The sequence below is a fragment of the Suricata suricatta genome, chromosome 13 (assembly GCF_006229205.1).
Source record: "Suricata suricatta isolate VVHF042 chromosome 13, meerkat_22Aug2017_6uvM2_HiC, whole genome shotgun sequence".
Classification (NCBI taxonomy): Eukaryota; Metazoa; Chordata; class Mammalia; order Carnivora; family Herpestidae; genus Suricata; species Suricata suricatta.
Window position 1 is genome coordinate 9,131,768 of NC_043712.1, and position 24,893 is coordinate 9,156,660.

Here is a 24,893-nt window from a genome sequence, read left to right on the forward strand (position 1 = left end):
TCATAGTGTAGGGTTAACTTTTATTATTTACTGTGTACTGAAACTATATATTGGTTTCTCTTATTTAATGATTTTCAACCTCAATTTACAGATTAGGAAGACTCAGGATAAATTACACATCTGGTACCAGACAGAGACAGGATTCAAACCCAGGTCTGTCTGATGTCCTACATCTGTACTTTTTTTTCATTATGTGTTTAGCCTTCTTTCGCATAACATAACACTCGATATGCAAGTACATATCGAAAAAACTACAAGAGAAAAATGTCAAAATGTATAATACTGCTAGTCCTGTAAATGTAGAGAAGACTGTGATCTTCCAAGGCAAGAATGTGATAGGTGGCTCAGTTCAACTTTGAATATGAGCATGGAATACTTTCTATAGAGGATAACCTGAACTCTGGATTCAATTCCTTGTCCCTCCTCTTACTTACTTCTTGTCCTTGGGCAAGTTTCTTAATTCCAATCATTATTTTTCTCCAGTATGGGTTGCGATAGGGGGATAATTTTGGATCCCGTGGAGTGTTGTGGATATTTAATGAGCTAATGTGGATAAAGGACCTGATACAAGGACCCCTGAAATGATAGTGTGAGGTGCGAAGATGAAACGCCTGTGATGGTTTTAGAGTGGTGAGTAGACCAGACTAAATAAAGCCATTGCTGCTTCTAGTGGGGAGACAAATTGGAGGGTCTGTAGGGGGTCAGAGTTAGTGAGGGCTTCAGGTCAATTAAGAGAGTTAACGTCCAGTTTCTTCTCATAAGTTTTGCAGTTTAATGCTTTGAGAATCTATGATTCATTCAGCAGTGAGAGAGGGAAAAGAGAAGACCCTAGGGAGGCAAAGAGAAATAAAACCAGGTGCCCACCCTGAGGTGGTTGACGTTCAGTGGGAGAGACGGAAGTATGTGCCGGTGAACTACAGTGAAGTAGTAGAGCTACTGCAGTGCTCCAAGGAGGGAACACCCACAGGGCAGCTAATGAGCACTTACTTTGTGCCAGCATTGTGTTAAATGCACTATCTCCTTCCTATACAGAAAAGTGTTGTTAGCATCCTGATTTTACAGATGAGGAAACTAGAGCAAATTCCTTGAGGTTATGCATCTGTTGGAGCTGTGAGTAGAGGGGATTATCTGCTAGACTTTGGGATCTTCACTCTTCTTTGTGATGTGTGGGGACCCTCTGAAGAGGCTTCAGAGAGATGCTAGCCCTGGAGCCGGAGCTTCGCTGTGCCTTCACAGTGCGAGGATAATGAAGAATGAACGAGGTCCCTGCTGAAGCTCATGGTCTCATCGGTCACGTTAAATATATGGGGGGGGGGGCTTGTTTGTTGACTCGTGACTGAGGACTTTAGAAACTTGCAGCTCAGTGGATTTATATGTATTTTAGATTAAGAGAATTTGTTGTAATCTGTTACTTGTATGTATAGGCCTTATTATTAAGGACATAGCCATAGATACCACATTATTATATTACTAGGAATTCTGTCACATTGCATGTGGGAGGAGCTCCGACCTTGTGTTTTCTGTGAGCTTGAGGATTTTTAGAAGTTTTGACTCAAAAGTTAACATATTTCAGTTTGTGCTAAATTTAATAATGGAGCACTTACATTTTAGTCATCCTTAATTTTTTTAATGTTTTATTTATTTTGAGAGAGAGAGCATGCATGCGTGAGTGGAGGAGGGGCAGAGGGAACGAGAATCCCAAGCAGGCTCTGCACTGTCAGCGCAGGGCTTGAACTCAAGAACCATGAGCCCATGACCTAAGCTGAAATCAACAGTCGGCTACTCAACCCACAGAGCCACCCAGGGGCCCCTCATTAAATGTTTTTGTATACCGTATTTCCTTCAGTCTTTGTGGTTCTGTGACATAGGTGGCATTACCCCCTTTGAACACATGAGCAACCCGAGGCTTAGTGGTTAAATATATTGCCTGAAGTACATAGCTGGTGGCCAGAAAAGAGTAAACAAATATCAGCTCTCTTTTGAACATATACCTCAGGGATCTGCAGCTCAAGTGCTCATGGTAAAGAGTAGGACAGACCTGGTGAACTGGACTGCCTGTGACCAGCCGGAAGGTACCAGTTGCTGCTCAGCTCCAGTTGCTTGTTGCTCTGTGAGGAGGTGGATCTGGTGTCCTTGGATCTTCTGAGGGATAATATTCTTTTTATTTGTTTTGTTTTTTTTTTTAATTTTTAAAGTTTTTGTTTTAATCCCAATGGGGGATAATATTTTTGTTTTTGGTTTTGTTTTTTTTAGGGGTAATATTCTTGGGGAGCATTCAAGAGATGCTGAAAATCTGGATTTTAATGTGTTTAGTTTTAAAATTTGCTATTTAAAAAATAATTGTATAGATCAAAACACATTTCTGGCGCACCTGGGTGGCTCAGTCGGTTAAACATCTGGCTTTGGCTCAGGTCAGATCTCACAGTTCGTGGGTTCGAGCCCCACATTGGGCTCTGTGCTGACAGCTAGCTCAGAGCCTGGAGCCTGCTTCGGATTCTGTATCTCCCTCTCTCTCTGACCCTCCCCTGCTCACACTGTCTCTCTCTGTGTCTCAAAAATAAATAAAAAGCATTAAAAAAAATTAAAAAAAACCCACACATTTCTGGGCTACATACAGTACTGGATTGCCTGATTGTAAACTCTGATCTGCCTGATGGCTGAAATTTTGGTACCCACTGTTCAAAGCAGGAGGTACAATGCATGTAGTGATTATTGATCAGAAGTCTACTGGTAAATTGCAGATTGACGGTGTGTTGTAATTGACTCATACTGATAGCTTTGGGGAAGTGACAGGTTAAATGCTTTCATTATATAATCAGGCTAATTTTCAGGAATGATAGGGTTTGATTGAGGACAAGACCTGGTAATACTTTTGATTAGTGCTCTTAGCATTTCAAGTTTGTTTATTTGTTTATTTTGAGAGAAAGCGCTCCTGTGGAGTGCTAGTGGGGGAGGGGCAGAGAGAGAGGTTGAAAGAAAATTCCAAGTAGGCTCTGTGCTAAGAGCTTGGAACTTAATCTCATGGAACTGTGAGACCATCACCTGAGCCAAAATCTAGAGTTGGATGCTTAACCAACTGAGCCACCCAGGCACCCCAGGGCTCTTAGCACTTTAGATGCTACCAGATTCTTGTCTCTTTGGTCCTCTCTACATTAAAGGAAATGAACAAGGAAGGTAACCATAACCTCTTAAGATGAAGAAATTGATGCCTAGTAAATTACAGTTTAGTAGAAAGTGCATCAGATTGAGAGGGACTTGAACTCTGAATACAGTATACCACTAACAGCCTTTTGATTTAAATCCTTGTATCTTTTTTCCATCTGCATGACAATGAGGACCTCAACTCTAGTCTAGCTGAGGTCTTTTCAGGATGCCAAGCTTCCTGATTCTAATCGACTCTCTTTAAGTCACACAACTGATTGCTGGCAGACCCCAATGGACAGCAGGTAGGGAGCCACTGCTCAGCTTTTCCCTCTGTTCTTTGTTCATCACTAATTCTGGGAATGGACCTTGACAGGCCAGGTGCTTCCCAAGTGCATACAGTGTTTTGTTGACTGTGTATACACAAGATTGAAAGGGGGCATAGGGACACCCAGCATAGTGAGAGAAATATGGCCAGGGAGTTCCCAGCCCAAGAGTTTAATTTATTTTCATTTTAATACCTAGCTTCTATAAGGTGAAAATTGAAGAAATATTGGTCTTCTAGATACTTGTTTTCATTCATACTCTATGTATAAGGAAATAACATAGAATATAAAAATGAAAATAAATCCTGGCCAGTCACTCAAAATTTATTATCTCTAGTTGGCAGCAGTGTAGATATATAGAGGAAACAGATTTAATATAGGAAACACAAAATTTGGACCCAAAGAAGAAAACAGTTTTAAGTAATTGAAATTGAGAAAAATGGGAGAAACCACTTAAATAACAAAACTTAAATTCTGGAAACAGCCAAGTAGGTACTAGAGTAACTTTTGGAATTAGATTATAGTAATCATTTGTGAAATGAATTGAATTGAATATTATATCACATTTGCCCCAAGTATATGCAGTTAGATTCATATCCTATACTTGAGTATACTTTTATTTTATGCTTTTACTATTGATGCAGACAAAATGGGCTGAATGTGTGAGACTTCAAAAACATTTTTTTTATTTCCCTATGGACTCATCTTAAGGTACTGTATTATAAATAAGTACTCTTTCAGCAGAGAAATTGATAGAAAATTGTTCAAAGGAATGGTTTTCTTTTTAAAACAGTAAATTAAAAAATTTTTTCAACGTTGATTTGTTTTTGAGAGACACAGAGACAGAGTATGAGCAGGGGAGGGGCAGAGATAGAGGGAGACACAGACTCTGAAGCAGGCTTCAGGCTCTGAGCTGAAGAGCCCTATGCGGGGCTTGAACCCACAAACTGTGAGAACATGACCTGAGCTGAAGTCAGACGCTTAAAAACTGAGCCACCTAGGCGCCCCTTAAAACCGTAAATTTTTAATCTGAATGCCACTTGCTGACTTAAAGGAGACTAACAACTGAGGTGCAGGCTTGAATCTTGAAACAATGTGAGGTGGGGCTTTAGAGTCCCACCCAGCTGTATTTGAATATTGGCTCTGCCAGGTATTTCCTGTGTGACCTGGACAGTCTGCAAAATGAGGATAATAGTGCTGGCCTTAATATATGGTACTGGTGAGGGTTAAATGAAACAGTGTAAGTACCTGGTACTACGATGCTTCTGGAGAGGGACGAGCATGCAGAGGCATAACACATTCCAGTGTTAGTATATAGTGTAACAAGAAATGACTGTGTGGAGTGGTTGTGAAGAAATGAGACTCATTTTCATGTCAGGATCATGAGATTAATCTCGTTCATTTCTAGTTGTGCTCTGTGAATTGATGCACCTACCAACTATGCACTGTTGGGAGGGGTTTCAGGATGTTCTTTTCAGGTGTTAGGTTAAATGAATTGATCTATTTAGATTAAATGAATTGATTTGTTAAATAACCATAAGCACTTCCAACTGCTTATATTACCTTTATGTGTGTGTGTGTTGTAGTTGTTAAAACAAGGGATATTATGTTCTCTTTGTCTCCGTCCTGCTAATGCTGAAACTGAAGAATTGGAAGTAGAGCTATTGAAGGCAGAGAACTACTGATAATGACAAAGCTAGGGGGCTTTACTTATTTAACCCTTCTTACTTCCTTAAACTTAATGCTTACAGAAAGTTGTTACTCATTATACAGTGAAAGTATTTGGTTACAGGTATAATCTAATAAGACGAAAGGTAAAGATTTAATAAACTCTGATAATAATTGGGGTGCCTTGGTGGTACAGTTGCTTGAGCGTCTAACTCTTCATTTTGGCTCAGAACGTGCGTGATCTCACCATTCTTGACTTCCAGCCTCATATTGGGCTCCATACTGGCCCCACAGAGCCTGCTTAGGATTCTCTCTCTCCCCTCTCTGCCCCTCCCCACTCAGCTCTCCCTCTCAAAATAAATAAACTTAAAATAAAAACAGAAACCTCTAATAGTAATACTTACTGCGGGCAAAGATGGGTGGTGATTGGTTACTCATAAGTTGCTAGTGGAAATATAAATTGGTGAAAATTTTTTGGAGAGAACTTTGGCATTATTTATCCAGGCTTTAAAAAATAAGTCATGCAAGCTTTTGAACTTGTGATTCCAATTTTAGAAATTTTTGTTAAAGAAATAATTAGAGATGTATAAAAATAATTATGTTGAAAGATGTTCACTGTAGCAGTACTTAAAATAGCAAAAATTAGAAACCACTTTAGTAGCCAACAAAGAGAAATTATGGAAGTCTTAGATATTTTAGAAGAATTTTAGTGATATAGTAATATGCTCATCATGTAACACAGTGGAAAAAGGATATAAAATTATACAAGTCATGATCTAACTATGTCAAACATATATGCGAAGGAAAAGAAGAAATAGATGTCAGATTATAGGTCTTTATGCTTTTTTTTTCCTGTTTTCTCTGATTTTTTTATAGAAAATTATTTTAGTTTTGGCATGATATTAAGAAGTTTGAGTAGAGCCATTGAAAATCATTTCTATCAAAAATTTTCCACTAACACAGGTGATCTGCCCTAATTTATAATAAAAATGCATTATTTTCAAATTAGTTATTACCTCAGTTGTTTGACATTTAGAATGTAATTTCATGTATGTTGACATAAAGGATGTGGAGAGTCCCAGGCTAGCTTTTCTCTCCTCCCCCCAAATCCTATGGAAGACATTCATGGAAGAAGAGTTGCATTTATGTTGGTGGTACCAGTGTCCTGGTGCTACTGTCCCCTCTTCAGCGGCCCGCGGCACAGTGGTAGCCCTGTGACAGTCTTTGAGAGAACACTCCTGTATCTGGGAGGCTGGACATTGGTATGTAGAGTTTTTATGTGAACTGAATGCTTCTATACTGGGAAGTGCTTTATTCGTATGGGAAATTGTAAGTGTGACTTTCTTTTTTTAAGAAAAAATTAAAGGTCAAAGTTTGGGTTTTAATTCTTCTGATAACAATACTCAAAAAAGTACGAATATTAGAATGTCATGAGTTGGTGCTTTTTTAGTTGTCACATATTCCATAATAGAAATTGCAGTAGTTTCAGCACGTACAGACAGCAAGATGGCCAGTTAGGGTTTTTGGTGTCGTTGCTGTTGTACGTGGTAACTCTCCTGTATACAATATAAAAAACATGCACAAAATTTAACGATGTATTTGAGCATATTTAAATTAGGAAAATACCAGGCAAGATGTTTCTTTTTGTAAACTGCTTCTGTCCAAAGCATTCTGTATATTATCAGAATGAAAAATGACAGCACTTTGTCATCTGTTCAAATTGATATTGCACTCTATGCAATGACAGCTGAAAAGGCCCACAGGTGCCATATAAAGAGGTGACCATGTTGTCATATTTCATTTCGGCATCCCTCTGCAAAGCCATAATTACCTAATTAGGTTGTTAATTAGGAGATTAGCATTTCACTATATTGATAGAATGCTCTTTACCGGCATGGGGCTAGATACAGATTTGTCTGCCCTAATTTATAATCTCTGCCTTTTTTGTACTTATTTATTTGCTTAAGTTCCTGATGTGGGGCAATTCGGTTTACCTGAGAAACAGTTTGTTTATAAGCTAATGAAGCTTTGATCACTGGATTAAAGTTGCTGAGTTAAAATGTGAGCCAAATTAGAAGAGTGGTCACATCCCCAAAACGATAATAAAAATTCTGAGTTGGTAGAACCTGTATTCTCATTAGCATAGGCAACAAATACATGGTAAGAAATAAAACTGTTAGTATAAAAAAATGCAAAATATAAAAACTAAGTCTGAAATGTGATAGATATTTAATATATCCTAAACTAGGTGAAGAAAATTATTTAGTAATCTTGAATAACAAATGTCTGTCATTTACACTGGAGACATAAAATATGGTAAGTATTTTGAACATGTTTCAGAAACTGAAGCTTGGTTAATGACTTTGAAACAAATATATTCAGTCTTCAGTTTAGACTTCCTTAGATAGTCATCGTGCATCAGGGTTTATTTCATTTGTACCTTCTGTCCATTAGTCTGTGCTTGGAACATTCTCTTCTCATGGCCTTTGCAGTCCTGAGTGCTTACGGAATTTGAAGTATTTCATAGCAACCTTAACTTGGTGAACTATTTAGAGTAAGTGGCATTTCTATGGAGTATGTCTAACCTTTTTTTTTGGAGCGGGGTAGGAACCAACAAAAAAAATCATTTTCTTGTCTTTTTTACTCTAGTGCACAATTTGATTATAATATTTGTAATTTGTATTATTTGTACCTTTTCTGCTCTTTCCAGTTAAGGAGCACAGTGTTAGCCACTGTGGTAGTAACTTAGCTTTTTGTTTTTTTCTTTTTTTATAGTTTTTTTTTTTTAATGTTTGTTTTTGAGAGAGAGAGAGAGAGAGAGAGAGAGAGTGTGTGAAGGGTGAGGGAAGGGCAGAGAGAGAGAGAGACACACACACACACACACACACACAATCTGAAGCAGGCTCCAGGTTCTGAGCTGTCAGCACAGAGCCCAAAACGAGGCTCGAACTCATGAACCATGAGGTCATGACCTGAGCTGAAGCCGGATGCTTAATCAGCTGAGCCATGCAGGCGCTGCTTTGGCGTATTTTGATGTAATAAAAATGGTAGCTGTTGGAGTTACAGAAAGAGCATGTGCGCTTAAGTCCTTTTTCCACACAGCTGTTTTGAAGAATTGCCTTGATCTGTAATATTCTTTAAAATTAATAAAAATTTTTTAAATATTTGTATATGACAAAAATATATGAAATCTTAGAGTCAAGTTAAGATTTTGCTTAATTGTAATCATTCACGTATTCAGTTCCTATTTGCTGAATACATATGAGGCATTAGGCATGTGTCTGGGAATTAAGCAATGAAAATTGCAGACATTGGCTCTGCTATCATGGGATTTACAGTCTGGTACACACTAGTTTGAGAAATGTTTAGTAATGAGGGTGAAGGTGACTGTGGAGGAGTACCTACTCGAGACTTGATAAGGTCAAACCTTCCTGGTGCAGGTGAAGTCTGAACTGGGATCTGAAGGCTGAAAGAGCACGTGGCGTCTGAGCAAAGTGGAAGGATAGAGAAAACTGTTCTAGACAGAAGGAGTATATGTTCAAAAGCTGGAAACGCCTGAAGGCTGAGTATGGCTGGAATAAAAAATAACTAAAGGCATGAGTAGAAGATGGGGCTGAAGATATAGGCAAGGGTCAGTTTATTAAAGAGTTTGGGAATCCACCGAAGGTTTTTAAGACAAGTTAGGAAACAAGTTAGGTGAGGGGTGGTGGCTTGGATAAGTTTATGAAGATAAAAGTGAGTGGAATCTAAAAAGAAGAGGATGCAGAGGATCAATTAAATGGCTGTAGGCTTCTCAGAAAGTCAGGAATTTTGTTTTTCTTTTTTATTAAAAATTTTTAAAAAAATATTTATTTCTGAGAGAGAGAGAGAGAGAGAGAGAGAGAGAGGGAGGAAGAGAGAGAGTGCAAGTGGGGCAGGGGCAGAAAGAGACAGACAGACAGAGTCTAAAGCAGGCTGAGCTGTCAGCACAGAGCCTGATGCAGGGCTCAAATTCACGAACTTTGAGATCATGACCTGAGCCGAAGTCAGATGCTTAACCATCTGAGCCACACAGATGTCCCAAGGAGTCAAGGATTCTAATTTGGACATTGAATTTGTTTTATAATTTTAAGTGTGAGAATGAGTTTTAATATATCATAGAGAAGAAGTCATGAGATTTCTTTTCCAATATGACCAAAACATGTACAGTACTACCAACGAGTTTTCTTTCTGGGGAATTGGGAAGAATACTCATATTTGAGTGTCACTTTTGGTTCTTGCATGGTGACAGCAGCATTGTGGGGTATGCAATAATGTCTTATTAAGGTCTAGAGAAACTGATTTTTTCCCCAGTTTTCTGTTACTGGGTTACCAGGTGGTGGAATTGGGAGCACACCGAGCTCTCCAAAGCCTTTGTGTTCTCTGCCGTGCCATGTTGCCTTCCTTGTTTTAGCCCCTTTTGTTTGTTTATTTCAAAGTGAAGAGAAGTACTCCCCAGTAGCTCAGTAGGTGGCTAACAGAGGCATTGTGTTAACTCTGTAGCTTCTTCCGCCCAGCTCTAGTGTGGATTAGCGTCTGGTGCTTTGTTAGGAGAAGCTGCGCCAGTGCCTTATTATTTGTTTAAGCAGAGTCCAAGATTCTGTTGGCATTTCTGGCACCAGGATTTAATCTCCCTCTGCTAGAGATGCAGAGTAGCTACCTCCACACAAGTTCACTAACATATATGAAAGTTCTCCTTTTTCTGGGGAAAAGAATTGGAAACTCCCATTTTTGAATGAGGAATTTAATATCTTATTGATGTAATCAACTTGTAATGCAAATTGTTTTTTTTAAAATTTTGTGGTTATAGTTGCCACTACCGTTCAATTAAGTGGTTTGTTGGAATCATTGTGTTGGAGTCACCTGAAATAGAAGAAACCTAGGATGCAGCAGCATGGATTCTATTCTGTTTCTGTTCACACCCCCATTTTTAAAATCGGGATATGATTCTTATACCACAAAATACACCTCTTTAAAGTGTACAATTTAATAGTTTTTAGCATAGTCACAAAGTTATATAACCATCATCACTATACAATTCCAGAACATTTTTATCACCCGGAAGGAAACCCCATACCCACAAGTAGTCACTTCTTAGTCCTCCCACCTGCAGCCTCTAGCAACTATTAATCTACTTTCGATGAACTTTTCATATAAATGGAATCATTCAGTATATGGCCTTTTGTGTTGGCTTCTTTTACTTAGCATAATGTTTTCAAGGTTCATCTGTGTTGTTGCATGTATCAGTACTTCATTCCTTTTTATTGCTGAATAATAGTCCATCCTATGGAAATACTGCATTTTGCTTATTAATTCATCAGTTGATGGAGATTTGGTTTTTTCCTACTCTTTGGCTATTGTGAATAATACTGCTATGAATATTGCTGTACAGGTTTTTGTGTGAACATATGTTTTCTGTTCTTTGGGGTGTATACCTTGGAATGGATTGCTGGGTCATACTTTGGTAACCCTATGGTAGGTAACATTTTGAAGAACTGCTGACCATTTTCAAAAGTAGTTGTACCATTTTTCATTCACACCAGCAGCGTATAAGGTCTGCCTCCTTTTTGTTTCTGCTCTCTTTAGGCTCTGTTGTTCTGGTCTGGGCTGGAAGCAACCGTAGGCTTAGGAGGTCCATGAGCGCTTTGTCTTGATAAATGGGAAATTTTCCGTTTTTTGTTCAATCAGGTTTATTCTTCAAGCATATGCGTACCAGGCCTTGTAATAGAGTATTAGTGACAGGAAGCCAAATAAGGCTTTTAGTCTTTTCCTCTTAAGGACTTCCCAATCCTGTGTTTGGAACTTTTTACTAGGGAATGGGGGTGGGGGGGGGTGGGGGGAGGGGAAAGCCAGTGAAGAAAGTAACTGCCTAGGAATTTGTGAATTTCCACAGCATGGATCCCAACTTTAGAATCTAGGCAAAGATTGATTGACTTGGTTTTCACAGTTTCTAGGGTTTCTTTTTCTTGGCTCATCCTTTAACTAGAGCTAGAGCTATTCCTTGGACTTTGTTCCTCAGTTTTTGCTCTTCCTCTTTACACATTTTCCTTGAGTAGGCTCATTCACATCCATGGCTTCATCTGTCATTTATATGTTGACGTCTTCCAAATTTGCTCAGGTCTTTCTCCTAGGTTTCAGATTTGCATAGTCTTTGTCACTTATATGTTGTAGTCTCTTAAATTTGCTCAGACCTCAGTCCTGGGCTATCAGGTTTGCACCATGATGAATCTCTTTGGGCAATCCATAGACATATCAAGTTCATTGTGTTTGAAACATAATTCCTTATTTTCCTTCTACCTGTTAAGCTCTTCCTACTTTTGAGTTTATAGTTTAATTTGTTGGTACTGTTATGCAGGCCATAGAGTTTCCCCTTCTTCTTAACCCTCCGTATTCATTCAGTCACCAAGTTCTACCAGTTTTGTCTTATAAATATTTTTTTTATCTATTTAAAAACTTTTTAGACCTATCTTTCACTGCCTTACTTCAGATTTCATCATCTCTCCCTGAACCATATTCACAGCTTCATAATTAATCTTGTGTCTTGTCAGTCAGATTAATCTTCCATGCCAGGACAATATCTCTGAAACTCAGCAACTTTGAATTCCATGTCGTTTCAGTTACTAAATACATGTTCCGCTGTTTCTTGTTTTAATGCCTTATCTCATACTGTCTTTTCTACTTGGAAAAGCGGAGTTTGTCTCTTTGAACCTTCTTCCAACCATCCAACTTCTCATCTTTGAAGATTCATCTTAGAACAGGGAATGATTGCAGTAACAATAATAGATGTTTGTATAAGGCTTACTGTGGGCCAGACACTGTTATATGCACATAACATACATGAATTCATTAAAAACTCACAACAATCCTATGAGATAGGCACGAAAATATTTCTGTTTACAGATGCGGAAACAGGCACGGAACCAACTTGTTACTTTCCCTAGGTCCCACAGTGAGTGAGTGGCTGAGTTCAGATTTGAACCCAGGCAGTATGATACTCGATTGCTTGCCCTTGGTCCCTCCTACCCACCCTTTGTCAACCTACCTGATTCCCTCCACTTCCTCCACCTCAATAGTTATCCTCTTCCTGCTTCTGTAATAATCTGTGCATGTGTCCGAGGCTAATCTGTAGTCCATAGGACAGATCTGGAGCAAATTTTATTTTAAACATATTTGATCAAGGAGGCAACATTGTAGATTATTTAATTGCCATCTCTTTTAGAATCCCTCCACTTTCTTAAGGTGACTAAGTTGGAAGTGATTACTTCCGTTATCTTGATCTTAGTCATCTCTGTGAAGCCTTTTCTGAATATCCAGTTTCATTTAGATATTTTTTCTTTGCGTTTCCATAATGCTTTGTTATAGAATCCTCTGGCATTGCTCTCACTCTTTATTGTGATCATTTATGTACTTACCTCCTTTGTGTGACTCCTTTGCTTGCCTCTTAGGGATAGGGAATAAGACTTAACTACTCTATACTCCTGACTGCCTGCTAGTACTACGTACTTATGCTTGTTGAATGAACAGGTAAGTCTGCTTATACTGTATCTAGATCAGTAAGAGAAGAGGATTCAAAAGAGTGTAATGAAATGGACTTACATTGGGGATTCAAGGCAGCATGTAATGATTGTTTGGAGCAGGATTCTGGAGCCAGATTGCATAATTCATCCAGGCTCCACCTTTTATTAGTTTTGTGGTCTTGGAGAAGTCTGTGCCTCCGTTTACTGGTGTATAAAACATAAGTAATAACATACTCCACCTCACAATTTAGTAAGTGGTGTGAGTACTTTCTAAATAAATAAATAAATCTTCTGGAACCTAGAGAATGATTTTTCTACTTAAGTGGTATTTTGTGAAACACTTTTTACCCTAACTATAACAGTACAGGCAGAATGAAGCCAGTTCTGCTGCCGTATCCTCATTTGGATCCATGCAGTGATGGCTTAAAAAGAAAAAAAAAAAAAAGGTAGACTAGCAGGTTATAAAAGATAACTGGCAGCCCAGTTTTCTTAATAACAATAAAAGCAGTCATCATTTATGGAGGTTATGAAAGCTCCATTCAAATGAAAGTTCAAAGCACCTTTCAAAGTCACATCAAAATGGTTTGGGGATTATCTGCTAGTTTAGATTATCTCATTGCTGTCCTTCATTTGTTAGGAGTTGAATGAATTTGATAGTTGAGAGCTAATTTTACTTCTATTTTTTTTTAATTTTAATTTTTTATTTTTTTGATACAGAGAGACAGAGCATGAGAGGGGGAGGGAGAGAAGGAGACACAGAACCGGAAGTAGGCTCCAGGCTCTGAGCTGTCAGCCAGAGCCCGATGCGGGGCTAGAACCCATGAACGTGAGATCTGACCTGAGCCGAAGTCAGAGGCTTAACCGAGTGAGCCACCCAGGCGCCCCTAATTTTACTTCTAGAATGGTGCCACTAGAACAGGAAAAGTCAATCATATTGCATATTGGATTTACTTCTTTTTTAAGTGTTCCTTTTTTGTAAGTATCCCTATGAAGTGGACAGGACATGCATTATGGATACTTCACTGCTCAGGAAACAGAGATACCTTACTCACTTGAAGTCATCCCATTGTTATTCCCTAGGCAGGCCAGAGACAGTAACCTGGGATTCCAGATGCGTTTACTATAACACTTAAGAGTTCTAGGAACTGGATTCTGTACATAATAGCATTAAAAACAGGTGGTGATAATGCCCATTCAACTCCGTCAGCATGGTTTACCTTTGTAGTGAGTTTCCTGCCAAAATGTTGATACTATTAAAATGTTTGTCAAAAAACGAATTCCTTGTACTTTTCTTCTTAGAGTCTGAACCATAGCACAATGTTATAAGTAAAAATTGCAATAGAATTCTTTTTTTCCTTTGAAGCAAAAACACAAAACATTTTAGATGGACTCTAGGGTAAACTCCAACCCTATGCTCCTTCTCCTCGGATGTGACTGGAATAGATTTTGAGAGCTGAAAGGCCTTTTTCTTAGTTCAAACTCCCCATGTAACAGATGTAACAATGGACTGATGTGTAAAACAGTTTTAAAGAGGCTTGAAGAAGTGACTCATCCAAGGCCATGTAATTAGGTCCCTGGTTATTAGGGACTTAGAATTCAGGCTTCCTGAGTGGTACATATAGTAAACTGTGTTGCTTCCCTTAAATGATGATGTGGTTAACCAGAGAGCCAGATAAGTGGAAGCAAAACTCTCTTGAATTCTACTTGTTTAAGCAAACTTCAAACATCAAGGAGACAATAAAAGGAAAATAAATCTTAGACTGTAGTGGGGAACTTATCTACTGAACCAGCACTGTGGCTAAGGGGTCTTTTTTGGGAAATCCATGATGCACCTCTTTGGGAACAAGAAAGATAGATTTGTTCATCTATTCTGCGCAGAGCTCTTACTGGATGCCAGCCACATTCTACTAGAATCTAGCAGCACAGTGATGAATAAGACGGTGTCCTTGAGGACTGAGAGTTTAGAATACCAACATATAAATAGAAAATTATATATAATAAAAACAGTGTGATTAGTTCATTCATTGTCTTTTTTTTTTTTTTTAAGGATCTCTCTAGATGTTATATCAAGAGATATCCTTTTTTTTTTTTTTTAAGTTTATCTATTTTAAGAGAGAGTGTGCATGAGAGGGGCAGAGAGAGAATCCCAAGCAGGCTCCACACTGTCTGCACAGAGCCTAATGTGGGGCTTGAACTCATACACGGCAAGACCATAACTTGAGCAGAAACCAGTAGTCTACCCTTAACTGACTAAGCCACCCAGGTGCCCCTAGGGAGATCCTTTTAAAATGTGAGATCATATCACTGCTCTGCTGAAAATGCCCTGGTGATTCCTCCACTTGGAGTAAAAGAAGAGTCCTTAGAATTGCCTGCCAGGTTCTACATGTTTGCTTCTCTCTTCTGGACCTCATCCTCTACTACTTGCTTCTTTGCTGGACTCCTTGCTACTACTTGAACAGTGTGAGGCACAGTCCCTGTTTGGTGACACACTTGCCTTCAGATGTTTACCTGGCTTGTTCTCTCACCTCCTTCAAATGTTAATTCCAGTGTCAGGTTCTCAGAGAAGCCTTCCTCGACTATTTATAATTGCAGCTGTGGCTCCACCACCTGGCATGCCCTTCTCTCTTCCCTGTGCTGTCTTTTACCATAGCACTTCCTTTTTTTTTTTAATGTTTATTTATTTTTGAGAGAGACAGAATGAGAGTGAGGGGAGGGACAGAGAGAGAGGGACACAGAGAATCTGAGGCAGGCGCCAGGCTCTGACTGCACAGAGCCTGCTGAAGGGCTCGAACTCACAAACCCTTAGATCATGACCTGAGCCAAAGTTGGATGCTCAGCTGACTGAGCCACCCAGGTGCCCCTACCATAGCACTTCAAATTTACCATATAATTATTGTTTTGTTTTGCCTGTCTCATCTCCCCCCACTAGAATGTGAACTTGATGAGAGCAGGACTCTGCTTTGTTTTCTGTTGTAGTCTTCGAATTCTAGAATAGTGCCTAGCACATAGTAGGCTTCAATAAGTATCTGTTGTATGAATAAACTCAACAAACACATAGTACCCACTACTAGCAGGCACTGTGCTGGGTTAATTATTTGGTGGAAGTAGTAACAAAGTGCAGTGCAGTGGGGCCACACAGAAGGGAGCAGCTAATCTGCTCCATGGGATTCGTTGAGGAGGTTTCCTGGAAGAATTGACCCTTGACTGGATTTTGAAGAATGAGTAGGAGGTAGCCGGATGGAGAAGGGTGGATAGGCTTCAGATCAAGTTTGATGATGGAATGCAACTTATCTTTACTGTAGTAATTTAGGCTTTGATTTTCCTTAGGATATGTTAAAATTTCAGTAAACAAATGCTGGACATTGAGCTTGTTGTACCTTAGAAGATTTGAGCAGAGATTTTAGTGGCAAAGTTGTATAGTTTAGTCTCAGTATAAATGAAGCTATTCCGAGAGGGTGGGAAATTACGACAGATTTAGTGGCTTCCCACAGCATACCACACAGTAGGGTTTCTCAAACTTTGCATCATTGATGTTGACCTTCTGGGGGAGGTGTAATTCTTTGTTGTGGGTAATATTCTGTGTATTGCAGGATGTTTAGCAGCATCTGTGGCATTTATCCACTAGATGCTGACAGTACCCCACCCCCAATGTGACAACCAGAAATGTCTCCAGACATTGCCAGATGTCCCCTGGGGAGCAAAATCACCTTCCAGTGAATAACCACCACATTAGAACCACTGCATTACTGTTGGGGTCTAGGTATTCCGACCTTTAGCAACTTTACAAATGATCAGGTGGGAGAGAGATTTATACCTCTATACAGTAACCACATTTCAGATTCTAGAATTGGATCAAAAATTTTGAAATCTGCAGTTCCTTATACATGATATTCATATAACTAACTGTATTGAAGGTAGAAATAAAGTGCTTTTAAAACATTTTGGACCCTGCAAATTGGAGAAGATTTCACAGAGGATGAGATCCTTGAGTTGCACTTTGAAGAATAAGGTTTGTAGTGCAGAGGGGCACCTCTCAAGGGGATTATCATTACCAAAGGCTGAACCGTGTTCAGAGAGTTCTGGAGTTGTCTGCTGGGAAGAAGGGGCAGGTGAGGAAAACTGGGTTGTGTATCAAGGCAGAGGGGTCTATGCTGTTTTCCTGCACTATCTATTTTCATTTCTAGTGCTGCATAACAAATTACCACAAACTTAGTGGCTCAAAACAATACAAATTTATTGTCTCAGTGGGTCAGGGTTATGCCTCATCTCGGTTTTCTGTTCAGGATCTCAAAGGGGTGACATCTGGAGGTTTGATAGGGAAAGAATGCTTTCCAGGCTGCTTCAGGTAGAATTCATTTCCTGGTGGCTGTATGACTGAGGTCTTCATTTTCTTGCTACCCATTGGCTGGGGCTACTCCCAGGTCTCACAGGTTATTCTCAGATCCTGGCTATATGTTGTTCCATAACTTGGTAGTTTCTTTGAGGTCAGCAGGAAAACACCCCTCTTCAGTTGCCTCCAATGGAGTCTAATATAACAGTAATCAGGGTGTAATTTCCCCTCCACACTGCACCCCGCAACGCCCAGCCCCAACGCTGGTGCTATACTCTGTTGGTTAGGTTTTATCCACACTCAAGGAGTGGGCATGATGCAGTTGCATGGGTATCAAGAGACAAGAATTTCTGGAGCCATCATAGAATTCTGACTACCATACAGACTTTCAGCTCCTAGAAGGCAGGGGCCAAATCTTTCTAAATCTTTTTCTCAGCATGGTATCTCTGGTGCCTGGCACATAGTAGGTGCTTTATAGATATCTGTCAGATGAATGCAATCAGTGAATGAGTATTTGCTGGACAGTTGAGTGCTATCTATGGCTTCAGCTCCTATACTGAAATATTTCAGTAATTTCACATTGGGAAGCAGTCTTGTTTCTCTGTCATTATTCATGTCTTCACTGTACGTAAAACTATAAACATTTTTACCTGAAATATTAAAGTAAAACCTGAAATTATTTGTTTATTGTCACAAGTGCCAGTCAAATCTAGTTATGTCAGAGAGACAGCACCCAATGGAAAAATAATTTAAGGCTACATTGCACCAAACTAGCAGATTTCTTGTAACAGCCATTTCTGGCTGTTGGCATATTTGGAGTTTTGGGGGGGGGGGTGGCTAGATTGTCTTAAGTTTCACATCTATTGCTAGCTATTAAACATTTCAAAACACTTCAAAAATATTGATTTTTTTTTATAATAGCTGCTTAAAAATGGAAATTTTAGTCTAACTTGTGCTTGCAACTTTATATATAGTTTGGTGTTAATAGTACAGTTTCTTTAAGGTCTCATTTTTAAGTAATCTCTATGGGGCTTGAACATATAATCCTGAGATTACATTTTTTAATGTTTATTTATTAAAAATATTTTTTTAACATTTATTTATTTTTGAAAGAGAGAAACAGAGCACAAGAAGGGAAGGGCAGAGAGAGAGGGAGACACAGAACCTGAAGCAGGCTTCAGGCTCTGAGCTGTCAGCACAAAGCCTGATGTGGGGCTTGAACCCACGAACCGTGAGATCATGACCTGAGCCAGGGTCAGATGCTCAACTGACTGAGCCACTCAGGCACCCCAGTGAGTGCGAGTGGGGGAGAAGCAGAGAAAGAGGGAGACACAGAATCTCCAATTCAAGTACTAAGCAGGCCCAACCCTATTTAGCTTTCGAGATCAGACAAGAACGGCACGTAGACCTGAGCTGAAGTTGGACGCTTAACCAACTGAGCCATCCGGGTATCCCGCCTGAGATTAAAAGTCACATGTTCTTTTGACTGAGCCAGCCTGGTGCCCCTACAGTGTTCTTCATACTTGTCATAGGAAACCTCTATTGAGCAAAATTCAGACCTTGAATTGTCCATTGATAAAAAACCATTTTATCTTCACAAAATGATATTTCTCATGTCAGACTCTGTTTCTCCAGTAGACCTTGCTGTCCAAACTGGGTTTATGAGAATCCCAGTGTGGGCCAGGGAGTATTAGAAGCCACAAAGTAAGCATGGCACGTATTCCTGGACTCTCAGTTTTAGTGATGTAAAACTTTTTTCCTGTCAAAATAATACATGTGCAGTATATTATAGGATAGAATGCAAAACATGAATACATTCTTAAAGTTTTTATAGCGTGTTGCTTTAGGTGGCTCCCCCTGGGTTCTCTAATACCGTGATTTATGGTCACTTTCCTCTGTCCTTTGGGTGTGTCTGTGGACAAGTTTGAGAGGGGTTCGTACACTACCAGTGTACACTGCCATCCTTTAACTGGATGTTGGCAGATGGTAAGATTCAGAGATATTTCAGGTAGAGGTTAGTGGTACAAGAAAAATCAAGGGCCAGGGTCCCTTGTTCCAAAGGAGTCGTTTTACAGGGGAGAAAACCAGGTCTCCTGGTAGGTTGGTGGGGGTCTGACTGGTCCCAGATGGCCTCAGTCACTCATCAGGAGACCTCAGTAGGATATCTGGAATCACAGACAGCTGAGCCTCTTCACATGGTCTTTTAGCCCAAGCTGCTTTTTTTTTTTTTAATAAATTTATTTTTCCCAAGCTTCTTTCATTGATTCACATGTATTGCAAAGAAGGTGATAGCAGAAGTTTGCAAGGTCTCTTGAGGCTGAGGTTCAGATGTTCCTTCCATTACATTCTGTTGGTCAGAGCAAATCACAGTCTGAGCCCAGATTCAGGGGGTTGGGGAAATAGACTCCTCTTGATGGGAGGAGCTGCAGTGACTGGCCTTTGAAAAAGCCCATCTTGGACAAGTTGTTTAGTTCCTATAAGCCTTAATGTTTTTGATCTATAAGATGGGGATAATATTAATACCTACCTCTTGGGGTGGTTGTAAGGATGAAGTATACATGGAAGTACAGCCGATTGTAAGAGCTCTCAGTAAACATCATCAGTTCGTGTTCTTCTGTTTCTGCCTAATGAAGCCTGGTCATCCCTAAATGTGACTTTCTTCCTTCCTGAAGCCTTCTTTCTTGTCTCTTGGAAAACATTGTCTTAGCGTCTTATTTGGTGGTTAGTATGTGTTACCTTATGTTACTTTAATGTGTATACACAGCGAGGCTCATCTGCTGAAGTTCGTAAGGCTCTGCAAGATGCAGGCCAGTGTTCATATAATTTTTTGTAGTATTCCCAGTGCCTAGCTCTCAATGATGTTTTGTGAGTGAATCCCCTATTATTTAAAAGAAGATACAAGCATTTCTTTTTGGTCGCTTTGAGTCTAGCAAGTGCTTTTATGAAAGGAAAAATTAAATTCTCTAGATATAGACTCTCGCCATTTACTGTTTAATGAAATTAGGCATATTCACGCGGAGATTTTAATTATCTAAAGGAACAAAAAGCTTAAATTTTGTGGGTCTAAAAAATAAATGAAGGTTTAATTTAGAGTTAAATTAGAGAGTTAGAAAAAGAGATTTAAAAGCAATAAAATGCATTTTATTTTAATGGTCATTTCAATAATTTTCAAATTTCAGGAGGTATGAATTCTGAACTTCAGATCAGAGGATGTTGAAATCTTAGTAAAAAGCAGGGTCTGTTGGTTTTTATAATTGAAAGACTTTATAAATAATAAAAAGGCTGTTTTCCTAAATTGTGATTGTTCCTTTTGCAAAATAAATGTGAGTGCTTCTAGAACACTCGTAAGGAATCCTGTATAGGAATCAGGTTTAACTTGAAGTTAATGCTAATAGCATGAAGTAGGGGTACAGTGAGGAAAGGTAAAAAAAATCTCGCATCTGCTGTTACATGTTGTAAACTCCCTCAGCAGACGTTAAATCATTTCAAGTACAATAATAGTGTGGGAGGTAAATTAACTAACCATTAACAATCTTATAAATACACAATTAACATGCCAACATTTATATGACACATTGATGGGGCAGCAGTAATTTTTGATTGGGAGTTTGCAGACCTTGGAGAAGCCTCAGGCTGTTGCTTATTCAGACAAGTTTTCACAGATTACAGGCGAGGGGCTTCCAGGCTGTCTGGCAGAGGGAGGTGGGTGTGTAGACTGTCTCGAAAGTCCAGGAAAGGGAATTTCCTTTTAATCATTGGCTGGACTTGAGGGTTTTAAGTCACGTTCAAGACCTATCTCAGGTCCTTAGGGAGTGAAGAAGTATAGAGAGAGCTCATTTGCTCGTGCTGGGGGTTTATTTAAAGAAATAGAATATTTCTTGTATGGACTTTGTTTATAGCTCAAGTTGCATGAATCTCTAGGGATTTTAAGAAGCTACTTACACCTACCTAGAAATTTAAAGTAAACCTTTCTCTGTGGTTTCAGGTCAACCAGTAGATGATCTCTGAAGTTCCTTTCTTGTGTAAAATTTTGTGATTTTTATTTTTGAACAACCATTATTTGCACTGCTGTTGGATAAATCATAGTAGCATGAGTGGAGGGGAGGCTAAATGCCTATTCTACTGCATAACACATTTACTGTATTACATCTTCCACAAAGAGCCATGGCCCCAGGCATCACAAATAACAAGAGAATTTTTAAAAATCTTATTTATTATGACTATTATAATGCTTTGTTGTTTTTAAAAAAAGATTTAAAAATTTTTTTTAAGTTTTTATTTTTGAGAGAGAGTGAGAGAGAGAGAGAGAAAGAGAGCATGAGTCGGGGAGGGCAGAGAGAGAGGGAGACACAGAATTGGAAGCAGGCTCCAGGCTCTGAGCTGTCAGCACAGAGCTTGATGCGGGGCTTGAACTCACGAGCTGTGAGATCATGACCTGTGAGACCATGACCTGAGCCAAAGTCTGACGCCCAACCAACTGAGCCACCCAGACACCCCTGTTCGTTTTTGTTTTGAGAGACTGTATAATGCTTAAGTTTTTCAGAATTATTAACTCTCTTGGCTTTGGGCAGGTTTTTGATGTACCTCAGGTTTTTCATCTGTATAATGTAGACAAAAATACTATCTCATAGAATTATTTTTAGAATTATATGAATTAATCCACCAAAAAGGGAAAGAACAAGTCTAGCTTTTGTAACAAATTAAGTTTAGTTATTATAATTGCTTTTTTGCTTCTGGGATTCTGCAGTCTTCCTGTGGCAAATGTACAAGATCTTACAACATTCATCCAGAGTTACTTAACCTCTGCCTTTTTCTCATCTCCTTTTTCCTGTGTTGTATCTTATGTTTTTCTATAAGCCATTGCAAAGAAAATTTGGAGAGTATGTGTGTATAAAGTTATTATTAAAAATAGACTTGTATTTGGGCTCTGGATTGACAGCCTAGAGCCTGGAGCCTGCTTTGAATTCTGTGTCTCCCTCTCTCTCTGCCCCTCCCCGGCTCATGTCCTCTCTCTCTCTCAAAAATAAACAAGCATTTAAAAAAATTATAAAAAATAGACTTGTATTGAGGGCACCTGGGTGGCTCAGTCAGTTAAGCATCCAACTTGGACTCAGGTCATGATCCCGTGCTCTGTACGTTTGAGCCCCATGTTGGACTCCATGAAGAGAGCTCTGAGCCTGGAGCCCGTTACAGATTGTGTGTCTCCTTCTTTCTCTGCCCTCCTCCCCTTCTTGTACTCTCTCCGTCTCTCAAAAATAAACCAAGATTAAAAAGCTGTATTTTACTTATTTTTGGGAGCGCGCAGGTTGGGTGGGGGCAGAGAGCCGACAGGCTGACGGCGGCTAGCTGGGCGTGGGGCTCCACCTGGCAAACTGGGAGATCATGACCTGAGCCGGAGTTGGTCACTCAGCCTGGAACTACCCACGTGCTCCCCCAAAAGTTTTAAAAATAGACTTGTGTTAAGACTTGATATCCATTAAAACGTACTAAAATTTCATGTTCCAAGTTAACACAGGCAGGCAGGTTACATGGTCGTTAATGTACACAGTGGTTATGTAAAGTAATAGCATAGAAATTGTACCTAAAACAATAGTACATAGTAGAAACTTAGTAAGTATTTGTTGAACAAAGTAAGTGTAAAGGGAGACCTACCCATTACATTCATTAAAAGTGGCTGTGTTGTTACGGGGCCTCTCATGTCCTCCCACTCTGTGTGGATGTCTCTTGCTTCCATTTTTAGTAAAACAAATCTTTGTGCTTTGAGGAACCTGGAGTTAAAAAGTGAGAGAGTCTGTAAAAAGTAGGACATCTTAGGGGAACAGATCTCCTGGAGCCTGAATTGTTTATCTAATGGCTTAAAGGCATATAAAAAGGACCAGTTACCTCAGTCAAGAATTGCTAATATCCAGGGAAGGCGTTCAAGGCCCAGAGAAACAGCATTTGCAAAAATGTAGAGGTAGCATTTCTAAACAATGTTTTGTGAATCTCTAATACACTGATATGTGTTAGTGTTCCTAGAGGAAAACATGATCAGGGATAAGTTTGGGATTTGGGATATATTGCATTTCTAGATTGTCCACTCTTAGAGATTCCCAGTATACATTAGTAGTTTAAAAGCTTTTAGAAGTCTGGGGCGCCTGGCTGGCTCAAGTCAGTAGAGGATGTGACTCTTGATTTCAGAGTTGTGAATTCAAGCCCCATATTAGGTGTAGAGATTACTTAAGTAAGTTAAAAAAAAAAAACTGCTTTGAGAAGACTAATTAAACAGCGAGAAGAAGACTTAGTTAATTTTGTTTAATGTGGCATTTCCTGGACATTTTTTTAAAATTCAGACTTGAAAAAATTGTAATATATGTAGTATATAACATAAAATTTACTATTTTAACCATTTTTAAGAGTACAGTTTATTGGCAGTAAGTACATTCACTTGTTGTGCAAGCATCACCACCATCAATCTCCCAAACTTTTTTATCTTCCCAAACTTATATATATCTTTTAAATATTCCCCATTCCCTTCTCCCTCCAGCCCCTTGCATCCACCATTCTTTCTGTCTCTATGAATTTGACTACTCTAGGTACTAGGTACTAGTTATAAGGCCAGTCATATGATATTTGTCTTTTTGTGACATTTTTCATTTAACATGACCTCCTCAGGGTTCATCCATGTTATAGCATATGTCAGAATTTTCTTGCTTTTTAAGGCTGACAAATATCCCATTGTATGTATATACCACATTTTGTTTATCCATTCTCTACCATGTATTTTTAATGACTGTGTAGTATTTTACTATATGTATGTGCCTTGGCATATTCACCACAGATGGATGTTTAGGTTACTTCCAGATTTTCAGTATAACAAACAATCCTGAGATAAATATTTTTGCATAGTTATCTCCTATGAGCAAATCCTACAAGTATGTTTGCCCAAAGCGTATTTCTTCTACTTTAAGAGACAATACCACATTATCATCTAAAAGTGTCAGTTTACATTCCCTACCAACATTAGGTTTTAAAAATCTTTGATCTTTGCGCAACTGATCAGAGAAAATAACTTATTTTCATCTGTGTTGGGAATATCTTTGTCTTAGAAATCAAATCTACCTTTAAGTGATAATTTGCTGCTCTTAAAAAGTGATTTAAAACATGTTCTTCTGGTTCTGAAAAGTAACATTGGAATAGGTTGATTAGTGTCCCAAGGTGACAGTTTTGAAGGGCGCATTGAAGAGAAGCTCTTGTATCTGTATTAATAGAAAAAAGGGCAATCCTTCTTTATAATCACACTACACATGACATGCTCATATATGGCTTATCCCTACAACAGAATTATACAATCTTTGGAAGTCGGACAGCAATTATTATTGAATTTCTTCATGTGTAAGAACCTTTGTTGCCAGAAGGGATGTGGTGGTGTAGCTCCTGTCCTTGTGGAACTTACAGTCTGAATCCTCAAGTACATGTCCTGGGATGTGGAAGGCATGTTTTCCGGGGCAGACCTCTGGGACTTCCCTGTCACTGAAGTCCTTGGTTTTGCTGGGAAAACTGTTTAATATGAAAGTGAAAGCACCTGCTGCCCTGCTAGGGCCTAGATGCCTTACTCCCTTCAGGGAGACCCTGTGCTCACCACAAGGATGTTTGCAGCTTTGGCCGTCTGTGACGACGTGATTTTGTTACAAAGCAAATACTCAAATACTTTATAAGTAATTCTGCGATTGTATGCACCTCTTTGTGGTATCGTAATTATTTTTACAAGTGAAATTTAAATGTTCCCCTTTAATTTGGTAATGGTGTTCTGATTAATACGCTTAAAGTGGTAAGCTGACATTAACGTTTCTGAAACAAATGTGACACTTGGAGAAATCTCCTTGTAAGAATTAGGAAATACAAAATTCTCAA

General features: G+C 39.1%; 1 protein-coding gene across 9 annotated transcripts in view; it reads left to right on the forward strand.

The window, feature by feature from the left end:
• The window catches only part of MAPKAP1 (MAPK associated protein 1), a 240,090-nt gene that overhangs the window by 1,824 nt on the left and 213,373 nt on the right, over window positions 1-24,893 (forward strand). For 7 of the 9 annotated variants that reach the window (XM_029919360.1, XM_029919359.1, XM_029919363.1 and 4 more), the window contains exon 2: window positions 92-153. The exons of 1 other annotated variant lie outside the window; for it this stretch is intronic. The gene's annotated coding sequence lies outside the window, so the exon portion shown is untranslated. Of the gene's footprint in view, window positions 1-91; window positions 154-3,357; window positions 3,447-24,893 lie in introns of those variants that run through there. One more of the 9 variants, XM_029919358.1, reaches the window with a different exon arrangement.